Here is a 26,030-nt window from a genome sequence, read left to right as displayed (position 1 = left end):
TTTATAAATAAATTTTAAAGAAAGTGGAAATATATTTAGGAGCCTTTTTCAGGACTGAGGCGCAAAAGCGAGCTGAATCAAAAAAGGAACATCAAATTGAAATAAATCCACAACGCGCTTTGTAAATACTCGGCTAGAAGCATTTTAACATTTATGTTCAACTGAATTAAATTCAAAATAATTTTCTCACCTATTCAAGATACAATAAAACGTGATATCCTTGGCGAGATTTTTGGGATAGTTACAATAAATAACACTCACGATTTAAAAAAAGGTTATTCCCACGCAGTTGTTCTAATTTAGGAAATTGTGTAAAACTAGGTTTAACAGTAGGTATTGTGAGTGGATGGAAGAGGATAATATTTCATTTTAAGGTTGACTGACCAAATGAGTTATAGAATAGATACCTGCTCTAATTTCGAAAGGGGTAAAAAACACAAAAAACGTCAAATTATATGATGCAATAGGCCAAAAACACACACACCCAAAGAGTCAAGCTGTCTTCCTTTTCTTTCCTTCACAATTTCACGCCCGCATTCCACGTGGTTGCCGGCGAAGTGACTCCTCGATGCTCTCCACGGAATGTCGAGTATTTGCGGCGTGGGCTCACCAGTTTGAATTCGCACCAACGGCGGATGATTACAGTTCTCGTGAAAGCGCACGTCCTGTGGGTGCGCACAGTAGGGTAGGTGACGGTGGGAGTTGGTCAATCCTGAATACCAAGATCACTTTTTCCATCCCTTTCGAGGGGCATCTCGAGCCATCGCTCCAATGATGGCGGAATTAAGGCCCGTATCATAAAAGTCCCCTCGAAGCCGGCCTCCACCTCATTGTCGTCAGGAGGAGGAGATACGATATCATAAAACCGACCTCAACCTCAAAAACGTCGAATTTTGAGGCCAGCCTCAGCTCAAACTTTGAGGTTAGATTATTGTCGGCTCAAAGCGTTTGAGGTGACTTCCGCCATTGCGAGAAGATGATGATTATTCATCCACGATTATTAAACTCTTCCGTTATTTTGTGCCAGCATCTTGCCTTGCTTAAAACGGACTCCGCATCCGAGCGCTTACACTCAATTACGTCCTTGTACTTGACCACCAAATTGCACAAAATTTCCTGCTCCTGCCTGGCCATGCGCTCCGACTTACAAGGGGAATACACGACCTTCGGGTGGCCGATTGAGCTCAAATTTTCTGATTCGGCAGATCACGGCTATCAATTAAATATGCCGAAGCAAGACGACGCACTTCTCAAAACTTTTCGAGAAAAAAGCAATTAAAATCTTAAAAAACGGGTCTACGGTATATATCCGGTATTTCCTTACATTTACTTCAAGACAGCGGTGGCCCAGTGGTAACGGTGGTTGACTGTGGATGTAAGGACTGGGAGTTCGATCCTCACTCACGGTACTTCTTTTATTTTACTAAATTCTTCGTTTGCAAGTTTCGGGATACTACTCGAACAAACGGAGAACGTGTGCTTTCCTTCGCCGCATCGACTGCCCTGTATTTTTGACGGCATACACGTGTCATTCATGCTTACGAATAATTTTCTCAATTAAAATCCCAATGAAAGCATAATCCGTCGATAGGGTAGATTTCCCTCCCAATTAATAATTTAAATGTCATTATTCTGACCCCACCCCTACAGAAGACAATTTACACTCGCAATACCCTAATATACCTAGAGAGAACAAATAAAGACAAAATCGCCCTTGGAAAGCTCTTGCTTCATTTCCTACCCCTTTCAGCACTTATTATTGTTTAAAAAAAATGAATTAAAAATATTTTCATTGAGCTAACGAAGATAAGAAAACAATCTTTAAAAATGCAAACAATAAAATCCTTGAATAATAAAATAAAAAAAGGACCGTGAGTGAGGATCGAATTCGCCATCCTATTACATCCATAGTCAACCACCGTTACCACTGGGCCACCGCTGTCTTTAACCCATTTACGGCCAACGTTGCGAAAACGCAACATTATTGAGAAATGCAAAAAAAATGTTTCAATTGAATTTTATTAATTTAGAATTCGCTTTTTTCTATAAAAATAAGTTTAAACTGATTTTTAGTGAGATTATAATGACAATTAATAAGAAATTCGATATTTATAAAAATACTCAAAATGTGTCAATTTTCGAGTCTCCTGTTAAGCAAGATAAATAATTTTTCCTAAGAGTAACTATTCCCTTCATTAAGTTTTTTATTCGTCCATGTGGACGTAGAAATTTCAATTAACAGATATTAAAGCTTATATTTCGTCAGAGAGTCAACATTATGCGAAAATCAGATCCGGAAAATAATGTTGCGTTTTCGCAACGTTGGCCTAATCCGATATCTATAGGCAGTTATGCAACCCGCATTACTACATATTTCCGTCTCGTAAGTATATGCCGATTTTACTGTCAGATATAATCCTACGCATTTTTATGCCTCGTATTTGACAGATATCGTCATATTTGATAATTAAAATTCTTAGATATTATATTTCCAATGAGATGCTGCATTATTTTACCTAAATCCAATATAAAATAGAGATGCATTACGGCTTGAAAGAAATGAGTCAAAGCGAATATGTTTACAGAAGATAACGTATTTTCCAGTTTTTAAAAAGACATTTTTATCACAACGGATTGAATTACAACAAATTATTATTATTTATGGATTACATGAAAGCATTTCGGGTGCAATGGAACACACAACTTTGTACTTTCAATCCGAATTAGTCCTTCCTTACTTCACGATTCAGCGATATCACTGACTTCCACAACAGGATATTGGGTGAATTAAGACGATAAGGCGTAGATATGGTTCGGCAATGATTGAACCAAAACATATTCAGATTAATAAAAAATAATCTACACTTATCAGACAATTCCTGTCTGGACAAAAATGACAGATTTGTAAATTATGACCTCAATTTGACGACTTGAAAAATTATTACAATTCGGAATATTTGCGCATAAATTTTGAAAAAATGAGCAAATGGTACCTTACTTTGGTCACTACAGTGCATAAATGTTCTTTTAAAACAAGCCTTTTAGATTTTGCTTTTAACTTTGGTGCTTATGTTATTCAGACGGTTTTAGGGTTCAACCAGGCGATAGAAAATTACTTCTATCGAAATTTAGACTTGGAAGCAAGTGTTATTCTGGAATTTCTCAAGATTATCCCTGATCCCTCGAACCATCGTATGTTTTTCAATAACTTCTTTTCATCTTGAAGACTATTTATTGTTTTGAAAGAAAAAGGATTATTTGTCAATGGAGCCGTCCGTGAAAATACGATTAAATACGTATAACGGAGGAGTTCCTGATAGAATATAATAAAACCATTGACGTGAAACCGAGAGGAACATGAAAATAAACATTTGATAAAGCCCAAGGTCTTAGTATTGTTCGATGGAATGATAAATAGATTGTCCCTGTAGACAGCAATAAAAGTTTTTCGCTTCCATTTGGCACAGGGAAAAGTTTCAGCAGAAAAAAATAAAATACTATTTCACATAATATTCTATGTTAATAAAAGAAAATACCATTCGTGTTATTGGGGAGTATAGTAAATACATGGGAGGTGTGGACCTACTTGATAATGCAAATGAAAATTACCGCACTAGAATACAGGGGAAAAAGGGTCCTAGCTTATCAACTTACTGGACGGCGTTTGCACTAACGCCAGGAGATTGTACAGGTTATGCAACGGAAGTAAATTTCACTGGTAGACTCCAAATCGTATCTAGCAGGGACGCATCTAAAAAGTGAAATGAATAAGTCAGTAGATGACGTACCCCTATACAATTCGCGTCCATAAACATAGAAAAAGTTAGGCCATATAATTCATCGCGGATTCGTGAAGCATGAAGGGACGAATTTGGCCAGAGAGTTAAAAAAAATTCAGTAGTTGCCGAAACAGTGTAAAAGCCAAACCATGTTTGAATGTACGAAATTTTATGTTCCATTGCACCCAAAATGCTTGAGTATTTCATAATTAGCCATTAATTTTTGTAATTCAATCTGCAATGATAAAATTAAAGTCAATGAAAAAATGTGAAATACATGCTCTTCTGAGAAAATTTTCGCTTTGACTTATTTCTTTCAAACCGTAAAGCATGTCTATTTTATAATGGATTTAGGTCAAATAACAACAACATCTCGTTGGAAACATAATATCTAAGGATTTTATTTATCCAATATGACGATATTTGTCATATACGTGGCATAAAAAGGTATAGGATTATATCCGACAGTAAAAACAGCATATTCCTATGAGGCGGCAATGTATTGTAATGCGGGTTGCATAACTGCATACAGATACCGGATTCGGCCAACGTTGCGAAAACGCAACATTTTTTTTTTACCATAAGCAAATTTTTTTGAAGGCCCATATTTTCAATTTACCTTATTTAGCATGTTATTAGGTCAATTGAAAAGAAAAAATTATATATTTTCAAGTATTTCTTTACTCGGCCGGTAATGGGTTAAATAACTGTAAGGAAATACCGGATATATACCGTAGACCCGTTTTTTACGATTTTTAATTGCTTTTTTCTCGAAAAGTTTTGAGAAGTGCGTCGCCTTGCTTCGGCATATTTAGTTGATAGCCGTGATCTACCGAATCAGAAAATTTGAGCTCAATCGGCCACCCCAGTCGTCAGGTCGTGTATTCCCCTTGTTAGCCATTTCTGTTTCTATTGTTGATATTGGCGGGTATATCCCCGGCCGCATTCGGTATATCGCTACTGCGCATGTCTGCGCAAATACGATTCGAAAAAATGAACATGGAACAATGCTGGAAGACTGTCAACTCTGAAACCAGAAACATCGTCCTCAACAATGCGTCATTTCCGCTGGCTCAAACCCCTCCTCCTATGAGCCGAGCTGGAGGAGACTTTTATGATATGATGCGATCGAGGGATCTCCTCGTCGAGCTAGGCCGGCTTCAAACGAGGCCATCCTCGACTCAAACTTCGAGGGGACTTTTATGATACGGGCCTAAATGACCGTTTCTCGCGATCATTTTCCACGATGGATCGAAGGATGGAAATCTCGTCCCTTTTTTCATCGCTGACACCGTTCTTCAGCCAATCAAGACACACGGCCGCTAGTAGCGAAGCCACGATTGGCTTTTAATTGAATTACTCTTGTTCAAAGGGAATGTGAAGGAACAAGTGGTGGAGAAAGGAACGTTGGGAATGGGCGTGTGATTCAGGAAGTAAAGGGTCTTTTGGCCCGTGAAAAAATATCGCTGGATCTATCATTCTGAGGGACGGAAAAATGATTGTGTGAATCTTGCTTTATGGAATGTAAAGGAGGGGAAAGTGAACACATGGCAGACAGAAATGAGAACAAATCCCATAGTGAACAATTGAACCCACCGGGAAGCAATTAAGTAGACAAACGCACTCCATCGTCCTTCCAATACCTTCAGGGAAAAGAAAAAGCACAAACTCAAAGAGTGACTGAAAACATCAAAATCCATAACCCAAAGTCTAAATTAAAATCCACAATGCAGGGAGTAGCTGAAAACATAAAAATTCACTGAATACACACGACAATTTTAACATTTGTTCGCAAAGCGGTGAATATCAGCCGGCCGGGTCAACCCATCCAACCTTGCAAACCAGTTTTTGACGAATAGACTCTTTAATTTCCAAATTCGCCTAATGCGCAGAGCTAAAAGCATTACCGAGTTCTATTCCTACCCAAAGAATAACTTAATAACGCTGCGGATTGGAGTAAAAAGCCTGAGCAAATGAGAAGGCTGCTGTACCACACTAGCACAACTATTTGAGGGGACACTAATTGTAAGTTATGGTAGCCCTGGCCCGAATGATACGGTTCTTTACTGAACGCGACTCCGAATAAAAGGCTCATAATGGAGCGACCATTTAATTTTCTGAATGTGTTCTGTTGGCTGCTCAGCTAATATAAAGTTAATCGAAAGCTAAGATAGAGTTTCAGAAAAGGCCTTTACAAAAGGGAGAATGACGAGGCGAGAGTCACTCGCAGTCAATTCTTACTGCCAGTCATTGGCGCATAACATAATAGGCAATGAACGCATTTTTCAATGAAACTAAAGGGCAGCCGGATAAAGAGGGTGAAAAGTCCCCCCTCCCGGATTTTTCCCGTACTTGGGGTATGCAATTTGGGATCAAATAGGACAAACCTCCCCACATTTCCAGCCCACTAGAGGCCCACCAGGGCCGGCTAGATCGAAAATACGATTTTCACTCTTTTTTTAATATCTCGGTAAATAAGGCATATTTTTAAATGCAGTTTGCAGCATTTGAAACCTTATTTAATGTAACAGGTTTCCAATTGTTTTCAAGAACTTTGAGCGAGGCAAGAAGATATTGCGTTGATTTGAAAATTTCTAACGCATGTTTTTTTAAAATTTGTTTGAGAGGGCCAAAAAAAAAAAACGTTTTCTGGAGGTGTTTTTTAATACCTTTCGGCTGGCGTATTGAAAAAATAATTTTTAGGTGGTGGAACATCGCGAAAAATGCGATTAAAAATATGCGATTTTTGCCATTTGGCTCTATGCTCTGGCCCTCCATAACACCCCTTTTTATTTATTATAGTATTCTAGCGATTAAGGTGTCCACCACAGGAACAGAATTGTATGGATACTGATATAGATATTAAAAAATAGATATTTAAAAAAGAGTGAACATCGTATTTTCGATCTAGCCGGCCCTGGTGGGCCTCTAGCCAGCTGGAAATGTGGGGAAGTTTGTCCTATTTGATCCCAAATTGCATACCCCAAGTACGGGAAAAATCCGGGAGGGGGGACTTTTCACCCTCTTTATCCGGCTATGCCCTTTCATAACAGGATATATAGAAAAATAAGCAGTGGCGTATATCCATTCAACTTAAAGAAGATAAGGGTAGTAACCAAAGCGCAGAGGTAATATTACCACAAAATAAATTTAACGTACGTACATAAGAAAACAAACTTAAATTCAAAGTCGGCCACACTGACATAAACTCACCAAGAAAGTTTTAAGACTAACTCCCCTGTCCCCAATGTCCCCTGGCTTTACTTACATTATCCTCACTCCTATTGAAATCATTTATTTGTGATTAAAATGTAGATAAACGTCATGAATTTTATGAAATATGGCAATGCTTCACTCAAATATTTACAAATTATTCAAACGCATCTTTTGTAAATAAGCGTTTGGAATAAAGAAGTTGGGTAAGTACCTATCCAGCAAACCCATCGAAGGCTTTTTTTAAGGATCGGTTACTTTAACTACTATCTCGCAGACAGTAGGAGAATAAAATACATAAATATGTTTTTTTCCATTAATCAGGAAAATATTGGGTATGGAAAAGAAACTTCTTATGATGGTGAAGAAATTCAGCTTATTTCATGAAACTGAAACAATAAGAAAATTATCCCAACGAATATAATTTCACTATCGTCATGTATAAATAATGAAAATTATAAAAATGTTTGATTGAAAAGATCAACTATATTTTATTTTCCATCTAATGTGTACTTATAATTTTTCTATTTAATAATGATTACTTCACAGCTTTTTACCTGATATTTATATTGCATTTTTATTATTCACAACTGTACTTGAAAATTGAGGGTCTTACGTACGAATAATTAAATATTCAGATTTAACTTTATGTGGTAACTGAGATGGCCAAGAGAACTTTTCCCTTTGGAGAACTGTCCAGTATGGTTCACGAACAGCCAATAAAACCAATAAAATAAGGCATTTGCACGGAACAGTTGTTTTCCGAAAACAAAACGGTTGGTAAATGAGAAATGAATGTTTAACGGATCGACGCATTGCTTATTCCACCTATCCCAACAGAGTTCTGACGCCCGCGATGCGAAGTGGACTAATTCCTACGGAAGGCGAACAGTATCGGAACTTCCGCTGACTCCACTGCGAGCGATAACCACGGCGCGCCGTGTTCGTGGCCGCGGTGGTGGTCGGACGAAATAGAGACGGGAATATCTTGCGTCAAAGTCGTTCCCGCGAGCGACCGCTCTCAATAATCAGACCGCGTGTCATGGATTATTAACGATGCTGGCGGGAGATGATCACGGACAGCGACAGCTCTTCACTCCTCACTATCAGCATAGCCTCCGTGCGTCAGTCACGCGTCAACATAACACGGATAAGAAGCCAAGTGCGTCGCTCTTTAAGCATCAGCGCCACAGACAGGCTAGGAAAATTCCCTGTAAATCGTAGTTTAACGAATCCCCGGAAATTATCTCTTGGTCACATTAGGTGAAATAAGGATAAACCCTATAATATTCCGCCAGCAAATTCATCATGGATGTGGTATTACAGCTTAACCGCGACGTAGAGACCTGAATCCAGTAGGGAATATAAAGTTGAATATAAAGAACATAAAATATTGTGGCTGCTACTGTCTCTGAGCCTTTAAAAATTTGCTTTTACGTATAACAGTGCCATTAACGAGATATTAAAATTGTCCCTTGAATTAAGTAATCATCCCGCCAGATAGGCATACTTTCAATTATACCTTTTGAAATAGTTAAATTATTCCTCTCCTTAGTTTCTCTTTACCTATTTCTCTTACCTTTATATTTCGATTTGTGTATTAATTAAATTATGCACAAGGATATCGTATTCTCACTAAATTTTAGTTCACAACTCTAATACACGGATGTCTTTCGCTTCGCTTGCAAATCATCATCGGGTACTAGGTACCTGATACTATTGAGTACCTGATTATGATTACAAACCAATCGACACACGTGTCGTAGAGTTGTGAAATTAAAATTTATTGGATTATACCTTAGACCATATATAAGCAACTTCCATAAAAGACCATATAAGCAACTTATATGGTCTGAGGATTTGACGATATGCTGTTCCACGATATCTCTCCAGTAAAAGTTAACTCGGTTATTTATGCCCATAAAGATTTGAAAGATATATAATACTAACCAGCAGCGGTAAAATGTTTTCACTTTTAGAATGAATATTTTCTTTGGCCATTTCACGGAATCATATCAAAATAGGTAATGATTTTCCACGAAAAATATTTCATTACTCTACCGACTATAAACGGAGCAATGAAAGTCATTTTGCATGGGATGTACTTATCCTTTCAGCCATGATAAAAACTACAAATGGTAATTTCCACACTTTAATATAATACAAAATACCGATCACGGTTTCAACATACTATGTCAATATTTTTCTGTCGGTGGAGTGCTAGTTGTTCTACCTTGAAAATGACATAATATGTTTACACCATGGGCGGTATTTGAGTTTTGTATAAAAGTGTGGAAATGAGCATTTGTAATTTTTATCATGGGTATATCGAACTTTCATCAAGTTAACACATACCGTGCTCACAATTTTTAAGAGAAAATGCTCGATGACTGACATTTTGGCAAACTTTTTTTATTTTTTATTGTTATTTTAACGAGGTCATTTTATGAGCTGTGATGCTGGGTACGTGTACTCACCCTTTTTTTCCAAAAGTAACCCTCCCTTTGCTAAAAATTTGAAATTAAAATTTTCTAAGCATCCTGCCTGAAACAATTTTATCTTTCCTTTCAGGAACTATTGCCTTGGCATTATATACCGAAACGTTGGCCTGTTGAGTGATTTAATATGTTACTTGGAAAGTTACCTGTTTATTTAATGTTAACATGGGCATGAAAAGTCTACGAATTCCACGTATCCTATACAAATACGTATTTTACGTCGACCAAAGTGGGATATCTCACGACCTCTTCCAACTCCACAGAGATGCAATGTATGAGATCCATGTATCTTTAAAATGGTACAACCAAAACTTAGCACGAAATATGAGTTATTTAGGGCGCCATTATTTTTTATTTTAGATTTAATTTCCCCTCTCCGAAAACAGCGCACTCATAGCAGGAAATTCTAAAAATCAATAACAATGAACTGTCACAAACACCTTTTCCGTGAATCAGTGCAACCTACCCAGACGGGACTCGAACCTGCGACTATCAGTCTTTTATGCAAAGCCGCTGACACCGACTAGATTATGCCATACTAAAAGCAAGGATTAGATTCTTAGGTCGTCTTTGTCTCCAAAATAAGCAGGTATGGCGAGACACTACTCAATCTTATTTGGATTTCCATTCCATCCTTTCGCGAAAAAATTAAGATTTTCTTCCAACAACAGTTTAGAATTTTATAAAATCTTCTGAATTAAGGAAATACATAGATTGATAAAGAGTATTAAAATTTCATGACAAGTGTATGTCATTTTTTGAGATTTAATATTCAGCAGTGACACCACGGAATTTTTAAAAGTCGTAATTCATCTAATTTCTGCGCAAGAGATAATATCATTTCATCAACAGATGAAAGCGTAAATTTTTCGTTTATGGATCTGCAGTGCTGCGTTAATATATGAACTTATAACTTCGACATCTCCTGACTACCTTAAGAGCTTTAAAATTGCATAAGATGGAGGGGCGATCCATTAAACAGTTGCCAACGTTACGGTAAATTCCAAGTATGTTTTCATTTGGCTTTCACTTTCTCTCATTAGTCTCAGGGTTCAGGGTGTGGGACTAATTGAATTCCCGTATTTCCATTAAACCCTCGTCAAGCCCTGCCGTAAGACGTTAAAGAATAAAGAGTTACAAAGATTTGAAGAGTAAGCGTGAAGCAGCTGCGTTAAAGCAGATGGACCCTTTCGCGGGGAAATCGCAACTCGAAGAAGATTTCTCCTCTACGTTTGGGCGAAGGATTCCCATCGTCAAAGTCCCTGTCGTAAAATTTTCAGAGGAAATTGCCGAAAGGGATGATATTGGAATTGCACCATAAAATTCAAATGCCCGTCGGCTGGTACTGCGACGGTTTCAGACGTCACAATATGGAATGTTCATTTATCCAATGGGATAATATCTAACGGGAAGACCAAAGATTTGAGTAGACAAATGAAATTTACACGAGCAAATTTTGAGAATAGCAGCCCTGCATCGTGTAGTATGGGACCAGTTCCATTTGGAATAAAGCATTTTGATTTTACATTCGTAGCCTGAATTTCCAAAGACCCTGATCATAATCTCTAAGGTGTGAATAACGCCGAGGGTTTATTCATGTGCCGCATTTCCCTTCTACATGTAAGGAAATTTTTTCGAGAAAGGAGTGATGCCAATCCTAATTTCTATGAATTTAGGCTTTGCTTTTAGTAAAAACAGAAAATCTGTTAAGTTCGCCATCAGATCATTTTATTTTAATGTAGAGATAAATTTTTTATTGAATTGTGTCACGGGAGTCGTTGTTTGTCTTTCTGTATTAGAATTTCTGCCCAAATATAAAAAAATACCATGTGTTGCACATTCATGAATATTTGATTCATTTTTCGAGCCGTTTTAGCTATTCATTATTTAAATGATCGATCTTCGCTTATTTCTAAAAAAGCAACATCTCACCTAACATGAGTCAGAATCATATATATGCAGCTAATTATGAAACCTGAACATTTTTGAAAACAAAGGGCATTAGGTTTATTAATGAACAAAATTGGAGCTAAAAATTGTTCTTACTTCACATAAGTAGCAGATCATGTGAGATTTTCCTACGGTGGCTGTTAAGAGACACGTATGAAATAGGGCAGGAAAACGTAGGAGACTTAACGAGCTAGGACAAATTGCGCAAGACATTCTTCTTATTACAGCCTTATTTATGCGTAAAGAGAGCAGAATTTTTTCAAGGACAAGGCCCTATTGAAAATTGCTACTACTCATATTTGGAAATCAAATTACAGCTCGTGGATTTTTTACCATGGAAAATAGCAACGTGAGGATTTGAAGCTCAAAGTTAAAGGTTTTTAAATACTGTTAATGAACTTTTTTAAATGGATAACTGTTGTGGCCAGTAAATAACTTCTTTATTACATCGTAAATTACAACTTCTCTCAGGCTCAAAAGAGAACACCAAGGACTGAAAAGAAGCCTACTATAGATTTGGTAAATAAAAAAATTCTTTTGGTATGAAATTACGCGCTCAAGGATTCGATTGCACAGGTTTTAAGAATTTTGAAGACTGGTATAACCAAGAATCGCGGTGCTTACGAGGAAGATATTGAAATCATAAACAAGAACTTTTTCCTCAAATAAGGTTGACGTAGAATGTTGTATGTAATGCTGTAGTTTTCGCTTTTTCGCCAACTGCCGGAATCCTCTTTGATCAATGTCAAGAGCTCTGAGGTGTGAAAGATTTTTTAAGGGGTGCGTTCATCGTGTAATTTGTGCTTCCTCGCTGATGAATTTTGCTGAGGAAAAGGACGGGTCGACCAACCTTTCTTTGAAGTGACAAAACACCAAATGCGAAAAATATTCGTGGCAGCAGCAGTTAGAGTCTTGAGTTCTCAGGTGGAATGAAACTGATTGAAAACCTAATTACACTAGCGAACGTTTAATTAGGTCAAATTCTCGAAGGTTCGAATTTAATTTCCATCGTAATGAAATGTGCTCTCGCTCAGTTAGGTTAGCTTGGCTTGAATAGTCATTTCCGTCTTCTACGGTGAAAAATTATGAAATGAAGCCGTCGTCATATCTGATCATTTTATCCGCATGAATTTCTTACCGCGCATAAAAAATTACCAAAGACGAGAGAGTTATAACATTCATATCACGTTCCCAGAATCTGTTTAGTAACTGCATGAAGGTCATGGCTTTTAGGAGTCGGCCTCCAATGAACGGAAGCTTGAATTCAGTTTGTAAAATGTTATACCTCAACTATCAAAACTTGTATGCGAAATTTCAGTGGAAGAGTTAGCAATGATATAGATAAAAGAAAGTGACTCTTCATCTGCCTATAGAGAACATGAAAATAGCACATTTTATAAAATGATACAAAGGAAATCGTATGGTTGTAGAAAATTAGTATATTTTTAAAAATTTCTTAGGTATTTAACATAAGATGCTGAAAAGCAATCAGCAGATTATTTTCTTCGCGTTTTGTCAAAAGCTTTTGCACTTGTGAATTCCCAAGAAGGGGTCAAACACGTACGATATTTTATTTTGAAGTACTGCATTTACTGACAGTGTTAATGATGAAATATGATAAATTACAACTCACAAATAAAATATATTCCCGATTTTTTTTACGATGAAATTATAAATTTCACAATGTGATGAAACAAATGCAAATTATCCTAAAAAAAAATAGAGAAATCGTGCTAGCTTACCTAAAAGACACCGCAATTCCGATGAACTGCAAAGCGATGAAATTAAGGACTTTTAAACCTGAAAGCAGATGAAATTTAAAAATAAGAGACTTTTAACGGATATAAAACTCAATGAACCAATAAAATGTTAACATATTCACATATTCATTTACCTATTTATTTACATATTTAAAAAATTTTACTCTTGAGTCAATTTTTATCTTCAGTTTATAAGAGAATTCAGATAAACTCAAGATTATTCAAGCGTTTGGATATATTTCTCACACCACCCCATGTTAGATGGCCAATCTAAAAATTGGCACAACATAAAATATTAATCTGAAGTAGAGATCTAAAAAAACCTTAATGATTCAATTCCAAGTATTGGTTACTTAAAAATTTGACTAGAGAGTAAGAGAGAGAAAAAATTTGCTCACATACTTCAATAAAACATTGCATGCTCAAAGGCAGTGGTTTTTACTTCGAATTCCATTATGCTACTTCAAAAATCTCGTAAGTAGACCCTCACCTGAAACGTCTGACGAGTCAGAGCCCTCACTTCAATATTTTGAGAAACCATTGCTGAGAAAACTTTCGTCACCTTTTTTAAAGAATACTTTCGTCACCTTTTTGAAAGGATAATCATGAAAATCTCTCTTCTTTAAAAACTTTTTATTCAGAAAATATGAAGTGATGCGGCTGAATTTGAAAACTGGGAATCGCGTAACATGGAATGCAAAGTGTAGCTAATGGAAAAAGACCATATCAGTAAAATGATTGGTTACATATTCATACAATTTGAAATACATATTTTAGATATATTATAATGTAACTACTATAGTGACGAAGATAAGCAGTGATTAAAAATATTCCTATGATATTAAGTATCGTTTCAGGCATAATTTTGAAAAAAAAAGAAATTTATAATTTTCAGCTGAGTGTACAATATGGTGTTGCCGTAAAAAATCTGTATTCGTCACTCTTCAACATACTGTTTGCCTAAGTAAATATAATATTTTGGACCGGTTGGGAATATCGTTCAATGCTGAAGTGACATGCAATGACTTTTCGAACACCATCCCGGCCTTCGTCATCAATGCTTCCAGATGCAGAAGCAATATTGTAAATACTGCATTACTCACTCACACACCCTCCCAATGCCACTTATGTCCTAGATGACCTTTAGCCGCACCAACTGTTTCCCTCATCTCTTTCTGCTCGCTGCCTCCCGTTCTGAAGCTCCAACCTTCTCCAAATCAGATTTTAGTTGGTCCCTCCATATCTTTCTTTGTCTTCCTTCTCGATCTTCGTCCATTAGGGTTTGCATTGAGAACCTCCTTCATCTTACTTCCGTCTTCTTTTTTCAGCACGTGGCCAAATCATCTCATTCTTCTGCCCCTAATTCCACCAATAATATCGCTACTCTTGTAATCCAATCTCCTTACTGAATTTTCTTCTCCACGTCCCTTGTTCATAAGTGGGACCATACATTTTACGAAAAACATGATTTTCGAATACTATCAATTATTTCTCTTCTTTCTTAATTTTAGTTTATGCTGCTTATTTCCTGTTAAAACATCCAGTCTTTATTTACTTGATAAAAGTGGTAGTGAATCCAATACAATCCTCGTAGTGAATCGAAATTAGATTAAAAAACAAAATAGGCGAACACCGCCGATATTAGCATTTGGACTCCACACACAACTCAAGTTAGTAGTAGGTGCTAGGGATGCGCGAGTAGTTGGTTCTTGACTCGAGAGATTCGAGTAGTATTACGAATGTCGAGTCGAGTAGCTTCGGTTACAGAGTGGTCGAGGCCAGAAATTTACCCATTGCTCGTACTTTCTTATACGATACTTTTATACCCTACCATACTTTTACTCAAACGCCGAGGGAATACGTAAAATTGCTGGGATTTTTATGGAAAAATGAAACTTTTAGGTTTAGGGCAATGCAGTTTTTTCTGGTATTTAACGTCACAAGAAGTGCCATCTCTTGGCCTTTTTGAGCACTAAGTACATCCAATGCTAATTTTAGTTTATTTCTGTATGTCGTTTAGTTTCCCTCTTGAACTAACAGAAAATAGTTGCTATGGATGATTAAACGGAGTAAAAAAGAAAGAAAAATCTTTTTTTGATCTACAAAGCTAAAGCTAAGTTCTATAGTTCGTTCGCTTTGTCCACTAAAATTCCATGACTGTTCAAGATCCATATACATCGTTGATATAACTTTTAATAAAACTTCCCAAGGTTCCCAAACCTTGAAACTTTGGAAATAAAGTACTTGTCCAGCTACAAAGGTGTGTTGTGAAAGACATTTTTATGCAGGCAGTAATACAGAGATATGGATACGTCAAAACCTGCTGCCTGAGTATGTAGAACAATTGGTTCTTCTGCATGAGAATCTAAAATGATCAAATATTACATTATACATTTACGTATATAATCTTAATCAAAATTATACAAATATCTTTGTTGAGGGTTCTTCTGAGCAGTTTGGATACATACTTTGACGACACATTACTAGAGGTTAATTTATTTCAATTATGCTCATGGATCTGTTTAGGACACATTACTTTTCATTCATCTCTTAATTGTGACTCGATTACCATAAACGTTTCTCTTTATCTTTCCCTTTTTACAACAAGCGAAGCATTCAAAATAGATACTTGACTCGAGGTTAAAAAGTGCTACTCCCACATCCCTAGTTCACGGGTTCATCGCCCCCGTTTCAACTTCCCTCGTAGCACCTTTCCCGTCCCCTTGAGTGATCCGCGGGTAGGACACAAATCGAGCGCGAGAGTGTATTTGAATTTGATTCACTCGTGTCTCATCCATTCCTCATAACGAGCAAACGCTAACCTTGTCAACTCTGCCTTCCCATCATTCCATGTCTCAGCCCACACCCGTAACCGTTGCCGAGCCGTGCAAATGCCAAAATGCCTAATTGGACAGGAAGATTTGCCTCGTACACTCCACACAGACATAAACCATGTCAAGCACATGAAATCGTTTCAGGCTTGACTTGGTGGGAATGCAATATAGCCATGATAAAATATAAACTAAAAATGGTAATTTGCACACTTAAACACAAAAATCCAATACCGACTATGGATTTGATATTCTATTAATGAATATGGCATAGAATGACATAGAAATTTTCCTTGAGAATGAATTAGAACGTCGAAACCATGGTCGGAAGTGGCATTTAGAGTGGAAATTACCGCTTGTAGTTTATATTTTATCTTGGGTATGTCGAGCATGGATTCGTCACGAGACACAAGTGCGAACATCTAGATAGCACATGTCCACTTTCCTATGGAGGCAATTAATGCCAAAAATAGGATAGGAGGAAATTCGAGATAGAGAGGGCGGGGAAAGGTGAAACGGGGGTGAGCTGAGAGAATCCGAGATTAGATGACTGGGAGTGGAAGGAAAAAAAGTGAAAGAAAACACTATCTAGAACATAGAATACGTTAAAAACCTTAAACGTTAAAACATTTAACATTTTAACATTTAACGTCCCTCCTTGCCTGAACTAATCCTTTCGTTTAAATCCGGCACGCAGCAGAAATTTATTTAAAAATCTTCTATAGATATAGCTCTGAATTGAACAGAAATAATGTAATTGGCAAAACTATTTGATTTTTAGTAGTCCCTTCTTTGAAAGGGGTTTTAATCAATGGGAAAAGTAAATTTGGTGCTACTAATACTGTGTCTCTCATTGACGGATGGTTAACACAACGATTATCAACTGCTCTGCAGGAAAACATGCATGGTCTGAGTTCCAAAGTATAATAAATAATTACCTTTAGTAGATCAATGGTAATATTAATCCTGGCATCGCTACATAAAAACGAGTTCAGAGTGTAAGGGTGACTAAAACAAAAAAAACTATCTTTGACTAATACATTGCATTAGTATTTCTTGGATATTATGAATGAAAGCAACAGACTTTGGAAGAGTCGTTATTTTTTACTTTGGATATTTTTTAAGAAAATTAATTTTTGTGTGTTTTAAAAGCATTTGCGTAGCATTCAGTTTCAATCGATCCGGATATTTGGAACCAATTGTTAAATAATCACGACAGCCCACATAAAAATATACTAGGATAGATAAATATTATTATTTTCTATATCATATTTTATTTTTCTTGTCTTTATACATATGTTCAAAGCAATCGCTTGTTCTTCATTCGTCTGAGTGTATCCTTACGGCTGTAAGAATTTTAAGCAATTTAATTATATTTTTGTCAAAATAGCGACTTTTTTTAGTTCCGCCTTGAATCCTACCGAAGACTTAAAACGTATCCCACAGAATACTCTGTTTAATAAGCAACACATAAACGTCATCAGAAGAACTCTATTTTTTTATTTCCTTCAGTTTTACATGAAAGCATTTACTAATTCCTTGTAATAAACCGCGTCGAAATTACGATCGAGTGATCAGTGGAGTGGAATGAGACGATTGAACCCAGTCGAAACACGGTCCCTTTGAATCAAACCCTCGCTGCAAAACTCTCCTGGCATCCAAATATCATCCATTTCAGGGAGTTTCCAAGCAAGCGAGATTTAGGATTTAGAAATGAGACAGGACTGCAAGGAAACTGCATTAGATCGTTATATTCGGTCATTTTGTTATGTACACAGTGTAAAAGCACAAAACGAAAATAAATACCGTTTTCAGCCACCAAAGAAAAAACTTACGAAAATAATGTCCACTTAGTGCTCGATCAAAAACCGAATTTGGCTCTGACGGAGGGAAGAAAAAAAAGTTAACTTCCACGAACCTCGTGATACCTAATACCACTGTTGTTTATGAGTTAACGTCATAATGTTTATGACAAAAGTAACTCATAATGTTCCATCGAAACATCTGAATGTAAATTGGGTCCAAGAGATCAAAACAGCAAGATTTTCTACAGAATACTTAATTTGCGTTTGAAATAATGCACTTTCGAACGCAATATAATAGTTTTCACATTTCAATTAATATGAATAATTAATTTTTAAATATTAAACCGAAAAAAATGTAAATTTTGAAAATAAATTTAAACAAATTTTACTTCCCTCGGAGTCCGATTAACATATCTATTCATTTCTCGCAACGACCTGCGTCAAATAATTTTAGCAAGTAATCAGGAAGGAGGAGAGGAACTAGTAAACCCTGTCGAAACCCGATACATTTGAAACACCCTTGGCCCACCCAAAACTCTTTCTCGGAACCCCAATGTCATCGGTGTAAGGGAACCAGCATGTAAGGCGACTTTGCACGGACCGCGGTGGCGGGGGCCAGAACATGATATGCCCATCCCTGCCACTGAGCCGACGCAATGGGGAGACGAGACGCCGTGGAAACCACCGCTGCTCAGGCAAGAGGGCAGTTACAACGACACAGCAACGAGGATACCCCTGATTAACGCCGGGTTCGGCCTGCGCGTGTAAGCAGAGGACTTGGGGGAATGAAATCCGGGGTAGCGTGGTGGGCGTGGCATGTCCCGGGTGATTAATTAAACCCGGCCGAACGCGTCGTCATGATTCGTGCTGGGAGAGAGGGGTGAACAACTTCTCGACAAGAGGAGGAGGGGTTGCGGCAAAGCATTACGGATGTAATCTCTTCCGTGCAAATTGCTCTCTTTCTCGTTTTCCATAATCATCCGTCGCGTCCCACTTCCGCTCTAGCCCAGTGCGTGATGGTGGGCCTCGCTCGTGCTAAATGTCTGCGCATTGGTTTTTGGTTGTGGTTTTTCTTCCTAATCTCATAAAAACTGTTGCTTCCTCATCTTCGCCTAAGAAAATGGTGGCTAAAACTGAAGAAAAATTAATGACAATTTTGATATCTTTTTTTAAATAATGAGGAAAAATCCTGGCATAAGATTTATAAACGTTTCGAAAAATATCATATTTATAATATCATCACGAGCATAAAAATTTCTTCCGGCTATTTCGGTTCACTCAGAAAGTCGCTTATATGTATCTTCCTCACCCTACATATGTATCTTCCTCACCCGTGATGTGGATTTGGATGAATAAAATCATCATTTGATTTTACGTTTTCTTATATTTTATGCCTAATTTTCAGTACACTCTTGTTTCTGACTGGAAGTGGCACATCAACATGTAGCTCAGCTTTTCGTCGTATTCCTTCCGTTCTAACAGCAAGAGTGCCCAAATAAACAATACGCTGATGGGAGTACCGGGATTTTATGCGTTGCTGATACATAAATTCCATTTTGAGATTTTTATTTGTTTGTTTTATCTCGTATCTATGTTCGTAAATTATTTTCGCACATACTTGGCGGAACTCACAAACATCACGATAAAATTCACAAAAAAATCAAGATTCTCAATTGCCAGAAATCCCGACTGCTTAATAGTATGCAATTTACGGAATATTCATGTTTTAAAGATTGTAAATATACATCACGAAGTACACATTGATATGAGCTTAAAAATAAATATAGCAAAATCATGGTGCACGTCTCTAAAAACCATAGACCTGAAGCAGCATCTCAATAGCATGATCAGAAGGTGAATCCAAGTATCGAGGATACACCTATGTGTTCTGGGAAACTGAAAAATTAACGCTTTATTTTTTCATTTACATTATAGACGACGAGTTCTTCAGATTTTACGTCCCATGATACTTCAACCCTTGTCAAACTCGATGACATACGCTGGCTCATTAGGTTTACCGGTAGAGAGGCCACTTGGAAAATTTGGCTCATTACTTTATATAATTATACCTGACCAAATGAATAAATAATTATATATAACTTGTGCATTTCGAAATAATAAGAATTATTTTTCTAATTTCTAGTGTCAATTCCTGCGTATCATACTTACACTTTCGCGCCGGGCTTGAGGGCCGGCCTTTACCGCCAGGGGCACCGAGCCGCTCGGGGTTATTTCTCCCCGTAAAACACACAAATCAGTGGGAGGGGAGAGCCGTTGTCATTCCCCCTATCACCACCGAAGACCGAAAATACATCAATACCGATTTAATGTCCTGGAGAGCCAATGAAAGGGGACGTGTTGCGATGTGATTCAGCATCAAGCCCTAAACGTCAAACACACTATCGTAACGTAATTCAGAGTCCCACTAAATGAAGTGCTCAGTGTTATGAGGCAACGGCAAGGAAATTCCACATCCAAGAAAGACTCGAAATATATCATTCACATACACTATTTTTCAGCTAGTATAAGATTTTCGGGTACGACGTTTTACTCACGCATTTTGGAATTTTCGCTCCTGGACAAATAGGAGCGTTTAATTAGGGCTGTTTTATTTCATTTTGCGAACTGATTATTTTCACTGTGCATAAAAGTGTACAATAATTATCAAGTTTTGTCAAGAAATGGGACACCTCTTGAAACAACGTATTTAAAGCAGCTTCTTATTAACTGAGCAAGTTATTTTTCGTGATGATGTTAGGGTTTCTTGAGTTAAATGCATTAAAAAGCGAAGTGGATAATAAATGCTCCACAGTTAATCATTTGGCGACATAAGTCTTTTTTATATTTTGTATCAAATATTATAACCAGGAAAGATCATTATTAAATGGCATTATACTAAAAGGAGGCACGGGAATAGAGAGATGATTATTATACTGCTTGCAAAATGAAGAGTCATTTAAGGTCACAATCCTGAGTCGGAAAATATGCATTTTTACCACGGCAACCACTTTAACCACTCCAACTTGAATTCAACTTCTCTCTTCATGAAATTACTCTTACCATACGATTAAAATTGAGCAACGTTATTATAATATTATGTAAAGTAGAGAGCTTTTACGATACCCTTATTCGTGGCCAGACAAGGTACGTCCTATCACTTCCAAAAGTGTGTGTACCTACCGAGTGAATTAATGGGGCGATATTCTGGAAAAACTCTCGAAGGTTGGCACACAATGACGTATTTTTTTTCATATACTTTATCACAGCATTGCGATCTCCGTACATTTTCAGAGGCACTGGTATCCGTAAAATGTGGCGAAAATTGTGAGTAAACTGCTAACTTATTGTTTGAAACTGCTTATTTCAGCTTCTCTCCAATGACGCGGCCAAGGAATGTTTGCAAAGAGAGCTTTGGCTGCTCGTATGATCAAAGTAAGACAAGCGAGGAGTGTGAGGATTCCCCAGGTGGTTTTCCTGGTTCCTTTTTTATGAAGGCATGCCACGTGTCTATCTTCGTAGAAAACATGAATTGTGAAGTAAAATACATCATGCATTGCTATCCATATAGTTTTCACCTCATTAAGCTCCCTGAATCCAGCGTCAGATTTTTATTTTCCACATGACGGATTAAATCACAGTACAGGGAGATCATCCTGTGCAACTACATTGGGATGGTACAGGAAAACGTGCCGGTGTTTGAGTTTTACGTCCCTAGACGGTGACCAGCCCCCTTCCTAAAGCCCTCCCTTGAAAACTTTAAAAGCCTTTTGCTGGCCACAATTCACGCATAATAGAGTATTACGTTGCAACGTGAAATAGCTCGTGGCGACGTGTAACTCGAACACCGGCACGCTTTCCTGGATCATCCCGATGTAGTTGCACAGGATGAGTTCTCTGTACTCTAATTAAATCCGTCATGTGGAAAATAAAACTCTGACGCCAGGCTCGGGGAACTTGATGAGGTGAAAGCTAAATGGACGGCAAAGCATGGTATTTTTCTCCCCACCTTGCATGTTTACGGCAATGGTAAGCATCAAGGCATGACTTTATAAAAAAGGAGCAGGAATGTTTAGGTAAGCTATGATACTATTTACCACAATAAATATCAAAATGCATTTTTCCCACCACTGATTAGAATCGCCAATATGCCCTCCGACCAGATACCGTAGCATCACTCACCTCTTATCAAAAGCACAAATTTTGACAACCTTGTATTATTCTCTTCAATGTTAATATTCTTTTCTGATATTCTACAGTTTGGTAAAAATCCGAAACATCTTATTTCTAATGCGCTTACATCATTTCTGTGCATACCTCTGTATATATTTCGTCTTCCTTGGTGGGTTATCATAGGTTACAATTCATGTTTCATTTAAGTAATTTAAATTTATTCGTGGAATTATTTTTCTATATTCCTATTATTAAGCATGAAAGACGTTTTAACCAAATCCGTTAGCTTTTCAATCCAACCAAAAATTAATGACTTCGTAAAAATACTATGGTTTTGCAATAAAATAACTAATGTGTTTCCTCGCCGTATGAATTCTATAACGAGTTGAACGCGGTCCCCAAGTAATTACTATTTTATTAAACATCAGTTTCCAAAGCCGAGTATCAAAAAAATAGTTTGTATTAAGCTTAATTTGAAATGACTACGGAAAAGCAATCAGTGTCACAGCTAAATCCAATTTGCTAAATGGGTGGATTTGCAATATGTAGTCAGTATCACAGTAAAATAAAATTTTAATTAGGAGTACTAATTAGATATCATATTTTGAACATTTCTATTCTTAAATTGATGTCGTATATAATTCCTAAATTAACAATACGATTTAAGTTTCATAGAAGACTATAAATCATTATAAACAGTGTGAAAATGTAACTTGGAATTGCGAAATTATATTCCCGTACGAACAAATTAATTTCATTATTGAAGATAATTAACGACAATTATTAAGTTTTGCAAAAAATGGGCAATTTATTTAAACACAACCTATTTAAAATGGCTGCTTTCAAACTGAATCCGTTATTTATTGTGATTATTTTAGGAATTTTAGAGTTAAATACATATATAGTATTGTAGAGTGGCTTATAAATGATCTCCAGTTTACTATTTGAAGCAAGTTTTTTTTTTTAGTTTTGTCGGAAATTTAATATCCATGAAAGATAATTCTGAAATCGTACACCCAAACACCAAACACTAAAACACCAAACACCAAACCCCAAACACCAAAGTCAAATCCTCCTGTCCCGTGACTCTTTCTGACTTCACTGTGTCCGTCATCTTCAGCCTTCTTCTTCCTCATCTCTTTTCTACTGCCACTGTTTCTTCTACTGCTGTATTTAAAATCCCCAACCATCTTAAAATATTCCCGATCCAATTCCCCTTTCTCCTTCGTACAATTAAAAATAATCCTCTTTCCTCCCCAACTATTTCCAGCACCTCCTCATTACTTACTTTATCCACCCACTTTACTCTCTCCAGCCTTCTCCACACCCATATCTCAAAAGTGTTGATCCTATCTCTATTTATTCATCCCAAGGTCCACGTTTCTCATCCATACAACGCAACACTCCACACATAGCATTTCACCACTCTCTTCCTCAGCATATCCGACAAAGGCATAAAATTCATTTTTAATTTGCAATGATTGAGCGCTGGCACAATGTGTAAGGGTGATTTGCTCTCTTTATCCCCGGTGTATCCCCGGCTCTCTCTATAACATTAAAATAGGGAAGCAAAAACTGATAGAGGTGGATGAATTCTGTTATTTGGGAAGCAAGATAACTAATGATGGGAGAAGTAAGAAAGAAATTATCAGCAGAATAGCCCAGGCGAAGAGAGCATTCAACCAAAAGAGAGACCTGCTTACAGCGGGAAGCTTAAATATGGAAGTAAAGAAACAATTTATAAGAACCTACATCTGGAGTATGTTCCTATACGGAAGTGAGGCATGGAAAATTACCGCAGCGGAGAAAGCAAGGATAGAGGCTTTCGAAATGTGGTGCTACAGAAGAATGATGAAAATCAAATGGATCGACCGAGTTAGTAACGAGGAAGTCCTAAGAAGGGTAGGAGAGAAGAGAAGCCTCATGAAAACCTTAATAAGAAGACGGAACAACCTTATAGACCACATCTTGAGACATGATGGCCTGATGAAGACAATCGTCGAAGGGCAAGTGGAAGGCAAGAATGGAAAAGGAAGACCTCGAACAAAATATATGGAACAAGTAAAGAGAGATGTGAAAGAGAAGAAATACGTAGGTGTGAAAAGATTAGCTGATAGGAGAATAGAGTGGAGAGCTGCGTCAAACCAATCCTAGGATTGGTGACCAGTGATGATGATGATGATGATATCCGGTGTTGCAGGAAGTGATCCTACTTGTTTCAAATAGATCGCAAAGGACAGTTAGGAGCGGGATGCCGTAGGGAACTGGCCTTGCCAACACTACATTCCGTCATAAACTTTGGTGGCTTATACGGCTTCATTCTCGCGCTATTCCCGGGGTTCCCAACACGTACGCATTGTCAGAGCAGTTCATAATACAATTAATTTATAGTAATGGGGCATATTATGGGCAGGTTTTTCTTTCTTCTATACGTGCTACAGATACTACATTAAAAATACAGTCAAGTGTAAAAAAGCGGCCGAGTGCAGAAAATACTTCCATAATGCCTTTTGCTTCTCGTCACATGATGTTTCAGTGCGTCTAGTTTTTTTCTGCCGTTTGCGACGTGCACTCGAGTGGCCATGAAAAATTATACTCCCGTAAAAAGACTGTACCGTACTACAAATTCAAGCCTATCGCCTGATATCCGATTCAGGAGCATTTTACGGGAGGAAATAATTCATTTTTTGCGACATAAATTTTGACACAAACTTGGATGAAATCAAGGCAGTGATCACATGAAAGGGACCAGAAGTGGGGTAAAATGGGACACTTCAACGACATTCCGTTTAAAAGATTCTCGTTGTTATGTCAAGGATAAGCCTGATTTACAACTATAAAGATTTTTACGGAAGTTAAGCTGGCGATAAAACCTTGGGAATCGATATTTGGACCACGAATCTGACAGGCAGATCCCTTCCGGTGCGGAAACGGTAGATTTTTATTGAAGACTTGAGACGGAATCGGCAATGGAGGCAGAAAGTAATATCGATCAACCGATCAGTGACTTGTTAGCCAGCAGAAGCAGTTTATCGGTCACGATGGAAACCCGTTTTTCAAATTACGATTCAAGAAATGATAACTTCATATGAATTGTATGCAAAAAAAAATCGATAATAGCAGCCAATACTCGAGAGAATAGAAATTAATGTCGTCTTTTTTTCTCGACAAGCTCCACCGCCTGAAATCGAGGCAGGGAAGCGATAACCTTCATAAGTAGCGAACGCTGCGCTATTGCAACGCAAGGGACTGCGTAAAGTAAGGTGTAGTGAGAAAGCTAGCCGCTTCATACTGGCCATACGCTGTTACTGCAAGCAATACCGCTGGGCTATCTGGAAATCGACCAAGTGTAGGATATGCAGTGTTAAGCATGGAAATAAATGGCGTGGAATTCAAGGAAAAAATAAATAAATCGTAACGAGAATACTTATGAAAAATTGTATTCATTCCCGAGAAGAGAGAAATTAGACGCATTCATGTCATGTCATATTAATGAGAGCAGAAATAACTAAATATAAAATAATTGGGAAGGTAAAACTAATACTTGGTAGAAGATAAAAAAAACGAGTAAAAGAATAAGGCAAGAAGAAAGTAATTAAAAAAATAAGGGCAAATGAAGCCATGAAGTGAATTGTTAGGCTTGACTTATGAGATGAGTAAGGATAAATTCACCTTGGTGACTTCTGTCAGTGACGACACGGTTTTAAATCTCGCATTTGCCCCGTTGACAGATTAAGCCACCCATATAATAACTACTGAAAACGTAACCCATTACGTCTTCTGTTAATGGACGGTTAGTCTTTTATAGCTCCCAAACCTAACAGTTGCACTATTCGATGCACGATGAAATTCATCTTAAAGAGGTAGCCGTCATGTGTAATTAATCATTATTCACATCTGGACCATAAGACACTAATTATTTCCAATGAATAATTTTTACTATAAAGTAAATCAATCTCTCAAAAAATGCACTGGGAATTTTGGAGAATATGATTTTTTGTATTTAAATTTTCACCAGTCATTT

General features: G+C 37.3%; 1 protein-coding gene across 1 annotated transcript in view; it reads right to left on the bottom strand.

Annotated features, from left to right (window-relative positions):
- The window catches only part of LOC124166836, a 603,633-nt gene that overhangs the window by 242,782 nt on the left and 334,821 nt on the right, over positions 1–26,030 (bottom strand). Inside the window, exon 4 of the mRNA XM_046544536.1 lies at positions 13,183–13,240. The gene's annotated coding sequence lies outside the window, so the exon portion shown is untranslated. The remainder of the gene's footprint in view (positions 1–13,182; positions 13,241–26,030) is intronic.

Source organism: Ischnura elegans, chromosome 1, assembly GCF_921293095.1.
Source record: "Ischnura elegans chromosome 1, ioIscEleg1.1, whole genome shotgun sequence".
Taxonomy (NCBI): Eukaryota; Metazoa; Arthropoda; class Insecta; order Odonata; family Coenagrionidae; genus Ischnura; species Ischnura elegans.
This window is presented reverse-complemented; position numbering and strand designations above follow the sequence as displayed.